General features: G+C 36.8%; 1 protein-coding gene across 2 annotated transcripts in view; it reads left to right on the top strand.

Moving 5' to 3' along the window:
• The window catches only part of prickle2b (prickle homolog 2b), an 81,116-nt gene that overhangs the window by 43,562 nt on the left and 20,250 nt on the right, over positions 1-17,304 (top strand). Inside the window, exon 1 of one of the 2 annotated variants that reach the window (XM_016278781.1) lies at positions 16,769-17,169. The exons of the other annotated variant lie outside the window; for it this stretch is intronic. The gene's annotated coding sequence lies outside the window, so the exon portion shown is untranslated. Of the gene's footprint in view, positions 1-16,768; positions 17,170-17,304 lie in introns of those variants that run through there. 2 annotated transcript variants of the gene reach the window in all.

Below are 17,304 nucleotides of genomic sequence, written 5' to 3'. Positions count from 1 at the left end.
ACTTGCTGCTGTAAAGAGCATCTCAAATCACTTGAGTTTCCAATTTGGTTAGGATACCTCAAACCATGTGTTCAGCAGTGTGTATATACTCTTCTTTTGCTACAAGAATCTACTTAATAAATGTATTAGAAGCCTAAATCAGATTAGAGAACATTATGGTATCCAAATCCCAAACATACTCGACTCTAATGTTTCTTTTCTCCTCATTCATAACCATTAATTTAGGCAGTGTTCAGCCAAGCTTAAGTCCCGATCATGTTTCCAGTTAAAGATTCATACTGAAGTGTGAGTGTGTGTGGGCTTGATGTCTGTAGTTCTGCAATATTCAGTAAAGATTAAATTCACAATTTTGGCCTTCATGCTAACAAAGCTCTGCCAGCAAAGGCATCACTGGGCCATCACACACTGTTTCATCTGATCTTCGATCAGGCTTTTGTTGGCGTCCTTATGCACAGCAATATGCAGATACGGGTCCAAGCTGGACACGCTCTCATTCACTCCCCCAGCCTGACAATCTGTCAAAAAAATCAAAGCATTTGCTTCCCCCCTCTCTTTTTTTCTTGTTCTCTTTCTCTAGCTTTGTCCGTTTCCTCTCTTGTTTACCTCAGGGACACAGGATCATTCGGGAGTCTTTCCAAACAAGTAAAAATACAGTTGCTTGTAATTGATTTTCCAAATACAGCAGAAGACATACTGAGAGGAGCGGCATTAATAGGACACCATCCAGGAGTATATTATATTATATATTTATTTTATTTTATTATCTTTATTTATTTTTGTATTCTATCGTCAATCCCTGCCCTGTAGAAATTTTCTAATACAGCATCCAATCTGTTTCTGCCTTTAAAACACACAAATCATCATCATATTTTAATTTAATTTTAATTTAATTTATTTTATTGTTTTATTTATTTTATTTTATTTTATTCTTCAATCCCTGCCCTGTATAAATTACCGAATACAGAATACATCATCTAGTAATCTAACTATTTTATTTTATTTTCCATCTTCATCAAAATTACAACCAGAGTTTCTAAATATGCATCACACAGCATCAAGTCTGTTTCTTCACACACACACACAGCAACATCTAGTGCTTGAGTGCAAACCACACGTCAGGAATATTAAAAGGGCATTAGTTATCGGAATAACGCTGATGGTGCAGTTTTCAGCCGCTGCGTGAGGGAATGTGTGTGTTCGTGGCCTCATCTGGCCCGGTGGTGTTGTTTTGCAGGTCTTGCTAAGCAGTCCTTCGCTCATTAAGCTGGTGAAAGCTGTGGTGAGTGTGATAAGACTGCTAGTGATTGTTATTAATGTAACACACTTCTGTAGCCTTTCACTGGGACTGACTGACTGTGTAGATGTAATTAGGTGGACAGGATCTATAAATGAGCACAGACCATGAGTTTAAATATGGCAGTGTGGACTGTGTACTGTTTGTTCATATTGCGTGTGTGTAACTCCAGAGGGCAAGTCAGAGTATTACTTCCCTCCAAGTGGAGTGTTGCTGGCATTCGTTCTGGTTTTCAACCATTGCATTTTAAAATTACACAGACCACCTCTTTAACTTCCCTCGGGCTTTACACCTCCCTACTAGCCACGAGATCTGCCCTGAGTGCCTTTAACGCTTATGCATGCAGGACTAGAAAAAAAATCCAAAAAAGGATATTTTTCATATTTTTATGAGGTATTATTCATAAGGTTTATCTACATGCACTGTTCTTATTTTTATTTTTTAATGCTATTTTATGATTTAACCCTTAATCGTAATGTGGATTGTGTATGCATTTCACACGAAAAATACAATTTAACAGTTGGTTTAAGCTGTTCCTAAGCCTCACAGTAGATAGTGTTTGTTTTGATGCTTAGCTCTATAGAAAAATGTGACACTGTGACTTTTCTCAAAGAAAGCAAAAGCAAGACTCATGTTGACTCTGTTAGTGCAAGCATGAGAGAGCAAACTTCATCTTTCTTTTCCTCCTCCCTCTCTTCGCCCTTTTCATCTATTCCTCATTTTGAACACTGACACACAACACTGCTAAAAAAAACTATCCATCTTTCTGTCTGATGCCTCTGCCCAATAAATGGCACCGGTTTCTTTTTGGACAATGACCTCAAATGTTTTCACCGTATTGTGTTTAACACTGGGTTAAATGTAGAGAAAGAATGTTAATTTATAAATATCTGAGACCATTATTGTTTTTTTTCTAAGATCAATCTGATATCTACGACCAGAAATTAAGCATTTCAAGATTTCATGTACCCAGAACTGGTTTCTCCTTGCGTTCAGGGTTTAATTTCAACTGCATGCCGTGTTTTATGGAAGATATCTTGATCCAATGACATCAGAACAAGGTGAGTGAGACATTTAACCATTAACACCCTAACCCTCCCTCCCTAATGTCCCTTCCCCCTAGGCTCACACTTTCCCACAAAGCCCTAAATCTGAGGCTAAATAAATGGTTGGCACAACATCCTCCCAGATGCCAGCAAGAGGAGAAGTGTGATAGATCTGTCCCATTGAACGGTCATGCTTCAGTAGATGAGCTGGATGGTTGATGTGTCTCTTTCTCTTTGTTTGGTTTCTAGTCAGCATGTTATATGTTGAACATTTACTCACATGAACACATTTAGCCCCATGGTGTTTTTTCATCATTGCTTGACATTTGCAATCAATTAGGTTCCTCCTGAAGCCCATTGTCAACTCCACACACACACACACGAGTTGTAATAACTACTGATACTTCTATGGTGATTTCATGTCATTTGAGTCCTCATTCATTGTAATTTTATGGTAAAGAGCAAGCAGTGCAGTATGTAATTTCCATTCATCAAAGAAAGTCGTACATGTTTGAATCGACATGAGGGTGAACAATGGTGGCAGAGTGAATTGTCCCTTTACGCATTATGCATTACCCGAATGTCCAATAGTTTAAAATACCAATATAACCAACCTTGTGCTCTACTTACAGAAAATGAGGTTAAAAGCTTTGCTCATCATGACAATGTCTATCTTTAATGGGCTGCTGTCATTTTTCATCTCTGTAATTTATTGGATGGCAAAGACTGTCATGCAATGAATTACCGTTTAAACAAATCTAAGACTCTGCCTTGTAGAGTCCTTGCAATGGCCTAACAAGCATAGTTGAGAAAGCTGGTAGCAGATGAACAGAGAGAGGGTGAGACCCACAGTGAGTCATATCTTCAGTATTAATGTCAACTCAAGGCAATTAGAGGCAGCAAAACTGGCTTAGAAAATATAAAGGACATAGACATCATATAAAATATAAAAGACATCATGGTGATTGTTTCTTCCATTAAGCAGGTGTGAGGCTTTGATGCAACTGATTTCCATTTTGTGTCTAACTAATATGCTGAATTTTGTTTCCGCTGTTCTGGAAGAGTGTGAAATTTTCTTCCAAAGCTGAATGAAGTGTGTCATTTCGGTGCCACTTACGTCACTAAATTAATTTGCTAAAACAATGCTCATTCACCAAGCGTGCGCATACACAAATTGGTGCGTGAAAACTGCAAATAAGCGTTTTCATGAACAAATCATCATTCACCAAAAACTTTATTCTTAATTTTCTAAAAAATGTAGGAACAACTGAAACCACACATGCACAAATCACATACTCTACTGTAGGTAGCCTTTATAATTGTGTTGAAATGTTATATTTCATCATATATAATGAAAGAGTATAGCTTGGGCTGCAAGATTTCGCTGTATAAATATTCAGATGGCTAATGGGAGGTTTGTAATAATCTGGGTCTGTATAAAAGATGTTTATTGTTGTTTAAACTGGTTTTAAGGATGGCACACTTGGCTTCGCTTGGGAAACTGCATACTGTCAGGCAAGATTGCATCTTTAGAGCATCATATGTTTTCTGCTGTAAAAGAAATGTTGTATGAGAAAGCCCTTATATGGAGAGAAATGGTTTGGGCGTGTTTTATGCAAATTACTATCCTCAGTTATGCGGTCACTCATTTGGAATACTCATTTGGAATTAGAACAAGGTTAAGAACAAATAACGTCCATATGAACATAGCGAGTTTGAGTTTTTATGAGATGTTCTTCTGTACATACACACATGAAATAGCCTAATTAATTCCATTAATAGTGAATGAGACCCAATGATTAGCAGATAAACAGTTAGCCCCACCCCCAAACTCAAACCATTGGTTAAGGATGCACAAACAAACTGATGTTTTGGCATTTTTTGCTTTTATTGTGATAGGACAGATCAGAATTGAATCGAAGCGAAGTGGGAGAGAGAGGAGAGGTGGGATTGTGAAAGGTCCTCGAGTCAGTATTCGAACACGGGATGCCCACAAGGCTATTGGCACCAACAATCAAATGATTTTAAATCATTAAAGAATATTTATGGGACTTTTTTAATGAAGGTATTCTCTTGATGGAGACAAAAGTTAATTATTTCAGATCTGGAACAGCATGTTGGTTAACCCATAGCATCTTTTAACTTCTGGTTTGTGTGTGAGGGGTTTTTGTTCGAGTTAGGGTTAGAGCTGTTTTTAATTGTGTGTATGTGTGTGTGTTTGTAGCCGACACAGGATCTCTAAAGTTTAACGCTGGTCACCAGCTTTAGTGTGTCAAATTCCTCACCTGGCCTCTAAAACAGAGCTCTGTGGTGGAGACTCGTGTGAGTGTGGCCGGTCTTGTCCTGAACTCCTTTTGTTCTTATCTCGACAGCATCTCGTAGATTGCATGTTTGTCTGCTTACCAACAAAAAGACAACTCTCTTGAGGGAAGAATAAAAACCAAATGACAACTTGAGATGCTACTTTAGAAATAGGAAGGATTTGCAAACACAGGCTGTAAAACAGACCAGATGGTTGAGTTCATACATTGTTTGCACTCCCACACACAGAATCCTGTGAGGAAGGAAAAACTGCTTACTAGCGTCATTTCAAATCTGTGAGCCTTACATATTTATTTAATTTCATTGCCTCTGCACTACATATGATATGCGTACTTAAGAGGTCTGCTAGATCATGTTTAGATGCACATATGGCCTGATTTGCTACATAATTTGCTTCATACTAGGCAAAAATAAATAAATAAAACAAGATCTCTGTGGGTAGCTGATAGGAAAACCTCTTTAGGCTTAGATTAAACACTAAATGATAGTATAAACAGATCAATAATGTGATCAAGAACACCCGTGGGTCTGTTAGCCTCTCTACAGAGGACTGCAACCATGCTAGTTCAGGCTAATTTATGCTAGTTTGGCCCTAGACTAGCTAGTGGAGGTTCATAACCATATTGTATAGCCAAACACCCTGCTAAGACACTAGCATCTAAAACACAACATATCCTGCTAACTGGTCTTTTTAGCTGGATATAGTGCCTTCTACTGCATGCTAATGCTGTTTTGTGCTGTTATACTATTAGCAAAGCTTATCTGTATGACAAGACCTTTAATGCCAAAAGTGCTAATTATCAGGCATGTGTCAACACCAAACGCTCACATGCTAGCCACTGCGCCACTGACCTCTGGCCTGAAGATGGTAATTCACGATAACCATGATGAAAACAGACATGGTGCCCTTTTCTCCGGCCTTGTGTTTATGACACGCATAGTTTTGTTTAATTGTTTTATGGGTTCATATTCAGGGCATGATAGCTAGCGTGCAACACCGAAGAACAAAATGGGATAATTATGTCATATCCTCTGACTTGTTACGCCCGCACAGTGACGAATCGCCGGAAGGGGTGACAGATGCAGCGTTCAGCAGATTGGTCTCTCGGCACCAGCCGTGAATGACAAAGTAGAGCGATTACATATTCCAGCCATGAGCTAAACGGTTTTAACATTTTAATCAGTAATTAACATCAAGCCAAGAGCCGTTGGGATGCAGACAAACGGGATTGAGTTTTTCATTATAGTACGTGGAGTTGTTGTTCATTTGGCTTGTGATTTTTAAACTACAATCTTCAGAAGGCACAAGCTCAGTCTAATAAACACGTAACATATTATTGACGCTTTAGGCATTTATTACAATGTTCCATTAAATTCACCTATTAGATTTCAGTGTTTTAAACGGCTTGTTTTTTTGTGTGTTTAGTGAAAGTGTGCTATTTATGTTCTTTCTACACCCACATGCTGGGGGGTTTAAGAAACTGCTCTGATTTGGCACTGTAGAATTACAGCCTACCTTCTCTAAAGCGTCTATGGAAGGAACTGAGAGTTATTTTAGATTTCAATGACTTTCACCCGGCAATTAACAGGGATAGAAAATTGCTCAGAAAAGGCAGGTGTGCCACGAAAGTGTGTGTGTGTGGGTCGGTGGGTGGGTGTATGTGTGGTTCAGGTATAATCTAAGTTATGGGGACAAAGATGGCAAAGTCCAAAATCCTTGTCTATGTGGTGACATTTTTTGGTCCCCATGAGGAAACAAGCTTATAAATCAGTGATCCTCAAATCTGGCTCGCGAGATCCACTTTCCTGCAGAGTTTGCTAATCAATGTCTTCAGGATCATTAGAAAATCACAGGTAGGTTTGTTTGATTATAGGGTTGGAGCTAAACTCTGCAGGAAAGTGGATCTCGCGAGCCAGATTTGAGGATCACTGTTATAAATCATACAGAATGATCTTTTTTGAAAACCTAAAAACTGCAGAAAGTTTTGAGTTTTTTTTTTTTATTGTGAGGTTCAGGGTAAGAATTTGTAGGGTATACAAAGTTGTATAGTAGAAACATCATTATGTCTATGGAATATCACCATAAAACATGGAAACCAGTGTGTGTGTGTGTGTGGTCCTGGTAAACCCTACGTTATGGGGACAAAATGTCCCCACAAAGAGGGCATTATCTGAAATACTTGTCCTTGTGGGTAGGGATGCATAGATCCAATACTCAATATAGGTATTGGCTCCGATACTGACATTTTCAGCCAGATTGGGTATCGGTTAGGGTTGTGCCGATAGACGATAGTATCGTATATCGATGATAGACGGAGATATCGCCTGTGGCTGATGACTTTGACGATAGCAAGACGATGATTATTATTATTATCAGGCTAGTAATACTATCTAATTAATATTAGGGCTTATTTGTTGCATTATATTTCTTTTTCCGCGTTTTTACAGTATTACACGTTTTAACTAGGGTTGGGTACAGAAACCCGGTGCCAGTATGGTGCCTATGTAACCGGTATGTACTAGAACCGAATCAGAATGCAGATTTCGGTGCCACTTAAATGCTTGAGCGATCGATTGAAATATTTGTTCTCTGGTTCTCCGAAACGGACATAAGGGTTACCGGCACCGCACGTGAAAAATTCACGAGAACATTCACGAACGCAATTCGGAAAGCTCTAATAATACAAATCCAACACATCTTTGTAGTAACGCGAGTGTCCATGTTGTTTTCACATTCCGACTTAAAAGCACAACTCGGGAAATGAGAGCATTAGCATATGCAGTAGTTACACTTGCTCTGACTGCAGCAGGTAGCCAACCGTTAGCTAGCTCAACTAAACACGCTTAAAATACCTAAAGCTAAACTTTCCTTGAAATGACTTGCAATGAGAAGCATTTCTAAACCTGTTGTCCAACAAAAGAGAACACTATAACGTTTTTACTACACAACTGCTTCATTTAGTGATCTGATGTGGCTTCTTGTCACAGATTGAGGCAGAAAACATGTTCTATACTGTAAAAAGCATATGGTAAAAAGGCTTTGTCGGTTAGCAATTGATTATAAATATACTTATAAAAATACCAGCGATGGCTTAAATAACACAGATAAACTATACATTGTCACAGTCGAGTGTTTATTGTCTTTGTTTTATCATTCAAAACGTTTATATCTTCTGTTTACTCCGTTACAGCAATAGCAATGCCTGTTAGGGATGGGCGTATCGATCTGAAGTATCGATATATCGATACTGGCGCGAGTATCGAAAGTATCGATACTCAAACAAAAAATATCGATACTAAGGTGCGTTTTATTTACCAGTGGTTTTGTTTATTTAACAAAATAATAATAATAATGTGTACAATATGCATTGGATTGGACGAATAACCTTTGTTAGCGAGTAATTGTGTAGGATAGAACTATTTTCCTGCTCATCTGAACACAGCAAATGTTGCAAGACAGAACCAATCAATCCACAGATAGCATTCACTCACTGCTACAGTGCATTCAAACAGGGCTGCGTTTCCCAAAAGTATCATAAGAAAGCATTAAAGCTTTTGGTAATGGCAGCCCTGAACAATGCTTATCAGAGGACAGAAATAAAAACATAAATGTTTGAGTTATTTCACAATAAATAAATTGAAATTGTAGCCTACATAGTTTGTGCAATTACATAATTTAATACATTTCATAATTTAAAAGTTTAATGCAGACGTATCGAATCGGTATCGATATCGACGATACTGCCTTGAAAAATATCGGTATCGTATCGAAAACTAAATAAGGGGTATCGCCCATCCCTAATGCCTGTCCATATTAGGGATTTCCTAAGTATCCGAGTCCTGTTCCTTCTGTGATGCACATGTGGAGTTTATGCGCGAGGGTGCCCTCTGGCATCCAGTATGAATGAAACGGACATTAAATGTGACCCTGGAGCTCAAAACCAGTCAATAAGAGTACATTTTTTTAAATTTGAGAATTATCTGAAAGCTGAATAAAAAAGCTTTCCATTGTTGTATGGTTTGTTATGATAGGATAATATTTGGCCGAGATACAACTATTTGAAAATCTGGAATCTGAGGGTGCAAAAAAATCTAAATATTGAGAAAATCGCCTTTAAATTTGTCCAAATAAAGTTCTTAGTAATGCATATTACTAATCAAAAATTAAGTTTTGATTATATTTACGGTAGGAAATTTACAAAATATCTTCATGGAACATGAGCTTTACTTAATATCTTAATGATTTTTGGCATAAAAGTAAAATCTATAATTTTGACCCGTACAATGTATTTTTGGCTATTGCTACAAATATACCCAAGCGACTTAAGAGACTGGTTTTGTGCTCCAGGGTCACAAATGTGTTTATAGCGCTAAATAATGGCCAATCCATTTTTTTATTTTTTTTTATTTAAAAGTATCGATTTGACACCGATATCGGAAAAAACCCAAACGATACCCAACCCTAGTTCTAACCAATCACACACGATTATGCTGGGCTTATGAATTCAAAAATGGCCAATCAGATGCGTTCGGATGAGTCATCACTGAAACAGCGGAGTTCTGTTGTTCAGCGCACGCTGACTGAATTCTGACTCGCGAATGATCTCATCAACAAAGTGCAGATGTACGTGTGATGTAAGAATAAGAGATTTATTCATCATACTCACTGATTTTAACGGGAGTGTTTTTAAAGTGCATAAACTCACGCTAGACTGAGCTTGTGATGATGTTCTTTGGTAATGTAAGGTTCTTTGCTCTTTTTCTGTAGCTGCTTTTTGAATAACTGAGGAAATGTAAGCATTATAATTAGTAACTTACGATGTTGCTATTAATTTGTTATCATGTTAAATACAAATTCAGTCATATTAAAAACATTAGGCTGCTTTTAGCCTTATGCTGGAGTTGGTTCACGTTCTCGCAATGAAACCAAGTAAATAATTACATAAATTAGCACGATAATATCAGTATAAAAACCATTACACCTATAGAATGTCCCCATAAAACATGGAAACTCAATGTGTGTGTGTGTACAGTTTGAGTTTTAGTGACGCATTTTTAAATATCTGATAATTTGACCTTTTTATGACAGTGATTTAAATTTAAGTCATGTTGTGCAACTTTCTGAAAACTTGTGAATATTATTAATTCATTATATAGGTTTAAAAAAAATACCCTTTTACCTTAAAAATATTTCAAAGCTATAATATGAAAAATATAAAAATAATGACTAAGATGTTCACATTAACATGTGTCCTGTAAAGAAACTATGGTTATTACTTTTTACTTACACCACATTACATTTTTAGATTAATTAAATGTACATTTTGGATATTGTTTCCAAAACAACATGAATACAAATATTACATATTTTTTATATATCTGCTCTGGATCTCACATCGCCATCCCAGAGTAATCTCCATATTTAATCACTGGCAGCTCGCTTAAGTAGACTGTGGAGATTTGGAACGGCTCCAATCAATGCCATTGTGTGGCAGAAGGGCTGTTTTCCATATGTGGATCAGATCTGGTCTGACAATTCCCACAGTGCCTCAAATTCTTAGTAAGTAAGGACAATTAGTAAAGACAAAGAAGGGTTTAATTCCAAGGCTAAGAGGTTTGGGGTGCATGTATAACTCCCCTCTAGCCCTGTGCTCTGATCCATCTTCGGGACGTCCCATACAGCGGAGCGTCTGTGTATGAAGCAGGAGGAGTCTGTGAGAAACAAGCGCACTGTGAAAAGCATACTAAGAGTGTAGATATGTGGGAAGTGGACCAAGACCTGCAGTTTAACACCAAACCTTCTCCGAGTTCCACACACACTCAAACACTCCATCCCCCATCACTTGCAGTTTAAATAAACACACCAAAATGGTAGGTGTGTGTGTTCCCCTTTCTGCTTGATGCCTGCCTGGGCCATTAATGCCATGTAGGGTGTAACTTACTACTTCAATTCATATGAAGGAAATGTAAATAAGCACAGACCACAGGGCAAGATTTAGAGAGTTGAGGACTGTTGAATAGCAAAGAGGATTTATGGAGCTAATATGGGAAAATAAAGTCCATCTGTCTTTCTCACTCTGTTTCTATGTAGATTTATCACCTCGCTCTTTTCTCATGTTTTTATATTTTAAGTCTTACTTCCTGAATATTATAAATTATACCGTTTGGGGTCGGTATAATTTTTTTAATGTTTTGGAAGAAATCTCTTATGTTTACCAAAGTGGCATTTATTTGGTCAAAAGAGTAATATTGTGAAATATTATTACAATTGGATCCGTTTTCAATTTGAACATATTTTAAAATGTAATTTATTCCTGTGATGACAAATCTAAATTTTCAGCAGCCAGTACTCCAGTCTTCAGTGTCATATGATCCTTCAGAAATCATTTTATATGCTCATTACTTTTATTAGCCTATCAGCTGAAAACAGTTGTGCAGTTTTTGTGGAAACGTGTTACTTTTTTTCAGGATTCTTTGTTGAATAGAAAGTTTTTTAAAAAAGGCATTAATTTGAAATATCATTTTTTTGTAACATTATATGTATTTGCTGTCACTTTTGATCAATTTAATGCATCCTTGCTGAATAAAAGTATTCATTAACAAAAAAACTTACTGACCCTAAACTTTTGAACAGTAGTGTATAAAAATTGTACAAGGCACAGCTGCCCTCCAAAGAACCTCTTCCATTAAGCCAAATAGAAGCCAGAGTTTTTGGACGAGAGTTTATTATCAGATTGAATTTTTATGCACTTTTCAGATTTCGATTTGTACCTCTCACCTGCTACTCATGTCACTGTTCAATATGCTATTTTCTCTTTCTCTAATCTTTTCTCATCTATAATAGAATTAGTTCATTTTCCACCATGTCTCATGCTTGTTCTTCTATCTTGTGGATTTGTAGCAGCAACACAAATTAATTCCATTTCTTCCTTCGCCATATGCCATTTAAGCTCTTAACAGATTAACAGCCATAATGAATAGTTTAGATAAAGTCTTCTCTAATAAGTTTCCTCTTTGTTATATCATTTCTGGAGTGTCTTTTTGTCCTTTTTTATTTTATCTTCTGTTGTTTCCATAGCAGCCGAGCCTCTCTCCTCTAATAAATTGTTGACCATTTCTGGGCGAAATCAAACTATAATGGATACTAGTATTCTTGTTTTTCCACTGCTGGCCGCTGGAAATCTCAAAGGTGCAGGCCAGAGCTAGTCCAGAGGTAATATATCTATTTTAAAGATGAATTGTTGAAAGTGAGTCCTGACATGGTTTGTCCGTAAGAAGGAAGTGTATGTAGAGCATTTTGGGCAGAGAGGTCTTACGTCTCTGATAATACGTTTACCAGATGGGTGGTGATAAATTGTATGCTATCACTCTTAAAAATAAATCCCACTTGGTTGTTTAATGCAATGATATTTATAAGTGTGGTTTAAATATTGATCCAAACATTTTTGGCCATTTGTATAAGGATCAATGATCAAATAATGTATTTAGATTTCACCAGAGCTACTTTGCTGAAATGTGAGGTAAACAGCATATAATCTAACTAAATAAATGATTTAAAAAACATAGAGAAATGGCTTTTTAAATATGTTGGGAAGGTTTAAGGTGATATAATGACACAAGGTTATCAGTCATGAAGTGGAGCATAAGTGTGACCGAACTGTAGTTTCTATTTTCTGCCGAAATATATCTAAACAAACTTATTGAGCACATTTATCTTACCGTTCCTCTTCATCTGACTCTTTCTCTCTTCCGGACATGTCAGGCCTATCTGAGTCTCTGCTCTATGTAAAGGACTGTTCCTTGGCTGCTGCAGTCTCCCCAAACTAAATATTTAAACAGGGCATACTTGAGCACCCATTTATTTAACTTTAAAATTTAACTTGCTGCTTTAAAACCATTGCAAATCGCTATGGGGAAGCTCCATGTCCTCAAGAATTTCCATACATTAAATGGTATAAATATCAAAATATTCCTCTTTTTTTCCGTTTTGTAAGTTTGCATGATATTTGCATTATATATGAACATGAAAAAACTGGTCCATACTGTAAAAAAATCATGTTAAACCCAAGCATCTAAGGTTGCCAGAAATTCTCCATAATATATGGCATATTGGTGCCATATTGTACAATTTACAACCACGTTTAATAAAAAAATTATTGAATTTACCAAAATCTACTTTTTACCTGCTTTTTACCAAAACAATACAGGTGACGCAATAAAAGTGTCACACGATGAATCACTTTATTGTGAGTGGCCTTTCTATAAAACATGGCCAAAACACCATAATGATACTAAAATAATGCAATAAACATTAACTAATAAACAGAAAATGGTCACAAAACACCCTAATATACATTACTGATAACAAAATGACAAGGAACAAAATGATATACATAAAACATAATCATATATGTCATGTGTCATGCAGGGTAATGTCCTTTTACTGTTTTTCACCATAAATTATATGGTAATTCGTAGTTTTAACATGCAAAACCCATAGATTTGACCGTATTATACAGTAAAATTACATATTTGCTAATGTGATGATGTACAATAAACATTAAAGAGATAATTCACTCGAAAATTTGCTGTTAATTTACTCACCCTCTGGCTATCCAAGATGTAGGTAACTTTTTTTTCTTCAGTAGAACAACAAATAACATTTTTAGCTGAAACCTTGGTCCTTGGTGATTCAGAAAATGTCAATATGTTTCATGCAGACTATTGTCCTTTTAGTGTTTTTTTTGTTTTTTTTTACCCTAAAGGACATGGTAATTCATAGCTTTAACATGCAAAAACTATTAATTGGACAGTAGTTTACAGTAAAATTACATTAAAATGCGATGTTAAACCATGTACAGCTTTTATTGTAGCATTTTTACAGTGCAGTTGATCTATTCTCGACTTTACTAAAACTTCAAGAATTTCAGTAGCTTGCTGGCAACATCATGCCAACTTAAGTGCATGTAGTTCTTAACTGTATAAAAAGACCACTGGCAAGACCATCTCCTGTGTATTTTGTGAGAAATAACATGACTGTGCTGTGGGATGTAACACCTACAACCATCTCTGAGTGGATCTTCTAGTAGTGAATGAATGGAAGTTCAGTGAAATGGGCCCCCGGAATGTGATGTAAGACCCTTTGAGAGTCACTGACCCAGCCCCCTCACATTGTTCTGACTGAAAGCACAGGTTTATATTCGTGCATATGATTGCTATGTGCAAGATGGAGAGAGAGAGAGAGAGAGAGAGAGATGTTTGGAGTAGATGAATCATCAGTGCAGCTCGAATGCTTCGGGTAGTTTTAGAGACACTTTATTGTTCCATCTTAAAACAAGCCAAGTGCGCTATTAAATGTACAATATAATAGTCCATGTGTCATGTTGTATCGCCACTTGTAACTCTTCAGTACGGTAAAAAACTTCCTCACTACTGTCAAAGCAAATGTGCTCCACTTCTGGGTTGAGTCAGAAAAATGCATGTGGATGGCTCAGAAAACTTCCCATCGTGCTCTGCAGCTGCTGTCCTCCCTTTAATCTGATGCTTTGATGGATGTGGCACAGCAGTACTTCCGTATAGTGAAGAGCCCTTTCAAAGTGGAAGAAGTGGGGCAGAAATAGCCAGCTAATCCACAAGGTCATACAGGAGCTCAGGGTCCCAATGCAGCTCTGGATCACTTAATGTATTACACAGCCTGTCTTTGCTTCCATTTCTTCGCATGTGCAGGCTGTAAATAGTTAACAAAACTCCAAAGCAAATTGAATTTCAAGCAAAGTCTCTGTTGTAACCCATGAAAAGAATTTCACTTTTTTTTTTATACCACAATCACATATACCGCATTTTTTCCATGTAATTCAACCTGACATGCGAGAAGAACGTCCAGGCATAAAACTATCCAAGGCATGGATTATATTAAAAACAACTCCATAATCAGAATATTAGAAGGCTACAGCAAAAAAAATTAAATAAACTGCACTGAATGTGGAGGAGGTAGTTTGCTGTACCTTGATTCCTTGAAGCCCATTCCCCAGATGGAATTTGGTTATCTCATCCTGAGGTCACACCAGAAAAAGAGATGTAAGCATTCCTCGGCAATCAGCTGTTGAGCTGTACAGCTGCCCCAGTGTTGACTGAGAATGATAGCCATCAGCAATTTTGCTAAAGGGAGTGTGGTGCCTTCATGAAATTAAATGACATCCATTTTATTGCAACTTTGCATTTCTTATTCAAACAAAAACTAATTTTATAAACAAAAAACTAAAACGAATAAAAAATTTAAGTGAAGTAAAGCTGAAATAAAATAAAACTATATATATAAAACTCTAAATATTAGATGTAAAACTTAAATTAAACGAAAATTAGAAATGTTGGTTTAGCAACTAACTTAAATAAGTTCAAGCTGAACCAATAAAATTACTAATAAATCATAAACCTTAACTAAAACTGAAAAATTAATGGTAATATATAAAAATATAATAAATGGCTAAAAGATCAACTACATTTCAAATGAAAATAGAAAATGTTCAGATAAAAAAACTAATTCAAAATATTAATAAAACTCTTTTGACTTTAAATTGGTAATTCATAGTTTTAAAGTCCAAACATAAATTTGACAGTATATAACAGTAAAATTACATATAGAAACATTTAATGCAATGTTAAACATTTACAGTTTTTCCCTGTCTGCGGTGAGGTAACTTCCAGTTAACCACTTAACAAGTTAATTGAAATAAAGCTGAAATAAAATAAAATATAAATATTAGATGTAAAAAACTAAAATTGACTGGAAATTAATCAAACAAATCGGAATCTGAAATATAAATTAAAACTACATAGCTAATAAAAATTACAAAAACACATGACAAAATTACTAAAAAATGTAACTAAATTTAAAATGAAAACTGAAAATATAAAAATTCAAAGGATCTATAAAAACTATAAATACTAAAATAACACTGGTGTGAAGGTGAATTCAAGGTTTGATATGGTAAACCTGTCATGCATTCAGCTGCACTGTGCTTCTTTAGATCTATGTACTTCAGACTGTATTGTGGTCTTTTGATGTTAGACAGGCAAAATACTGTGATTTAACACACACCTTATGCGATCATAAAAAAAGCCAATCAGCCTCATGACTTGGAGAGCACTGTGTTTACTGGATTTCTATAGCAGCGTAGGCTTGTAGCCAGGCATGTCAGTGAGCTTGTGGCTGTCAGTGCATGTTACTCCAAAGCCTACAGCACTGGGACGGGGGTAATTGATACGGGTTTGGCTCAGGCTGAAAGAGAGAAGCACAGTCCAATAAGCGATACCCTTCTTTCAGATGGATGCACATCCACACCGACGACTTAAGTCACCTGGAAGTTAAAGAGCCAGCTGCATTTAAATAGATTTATAGACGTTTTATTAAGTAATTTAACCGCTGTTGTCGAATTCCTGTTTTTCCCTCTTTGTTGCAAACTGGTGTTGTGAGAAGGCTTTTGATAGGAGTATTGATTTACCCAACCAGGCGTAGCTCATGCTGTTAAGCATCATCTATGAATCTTCTGTGATGGTTTTTGGTGGTCTTTGACTCACTGGGAGATTTCGGATAAGGGGGGAGTATATAGGTGAAATGTGTCATGTGCTAAATAAGGAAATAATGGCACCCCTTTAATCTTGCAAACTGTGCATAATTTTTATGCATACAGTTCTGAGATATGTTCAAATGTGCTGTGTGGTATAGGGGAAAATATAAATTTAAAAAGAGAAAATATAATTAAATGCAGCTAATAAAGGAAAAGTTGACATCAGAAAAAAACGTGTTTATATGGAAATGAAGTTAAGCTAATGCATCACATATAGGCCTACAGTTCATAAATATTACAAAACCACATCATTTACATATAAACTGCGTTCTTTCCCCTCCTCAGTTTCCTTTTGCCTTGTGAAATCCGTGTATTTCTTGGGGTCTTTACAGTTGGAGGGAAAGTGACTGATTTGCATGTGAATGATTCCAACAACACCAGCTATTCACGTCGCTAATTAAACTAATGTAGGAACGTTGACTTGCTGACATCATGGACGCTCATTACCATTCACAAGCTCTCGAGTGGGCAGAGCGAACAGAGAGCCAGTCGAGTCCAAGCCACGGTTCACTGAGCTCTCATAGCCTGTTATTGACGAGAAGCGCAGGCTGGTCATGGCATTAACTGCTGGAACTATCGCCGAGAATCGCGCTGGATCTGCGGGGACGCTTCGTGCTTTCACGTTATTGTAGATGTTTTATCAAAAGCATCGGAGCTTGATGCATGTCTTTCCTGGACGATACCTTTGTACGAACTAAAGCTGGGCAGTAGTGCTTGACAAAGCCGTGCGGACTGAATCGAAGCGAGCGCTTGTGTGTGGAGACTGCAGAAGTGAAAGTGCGCCACCTGATCGCTTTTAATGCTGGAGATGTGTAGCCCGTGCTTTGATCGATTCACGACGGAAGACATCAAACTCTCTTATCTTCGTTCGTGGTGAAAGGTAAGCGTCTGTGGCTCTCTGTTGCTTTAATCGGGTCTACAGTTTAATTCTGCGTTCACTGCGGTCGAGGTATTCCAAAAAGTTGAACCATAAACTTCATTTTATAAATCAAACGCAGATCCTGGTTTTCTTTAG

This window comes from Sinocyclocheilus grahami, unplaced genomic scaffold (assembly GCF_001515645.1).
Source record: "Sinocyclocheilus grahami isolate Dianchi unplaced genomic scaffold, SAMN03320097.WGS_v1.1 scaffold125.1, whole genome shotgun sequence".
Lineage (NCBI taxonomy): Eukaryota > Metazoa > Chordata > Actinopteri > Cypriniformes > Cyprinidae > Sinocyclocheilus > Sinocyclocheilus grahami.
The sequence above is the reverse complement of the archived record's forward strand: the minus strand, read 5'-3'. Positions and strand labels throughout refer to the sequence as shown.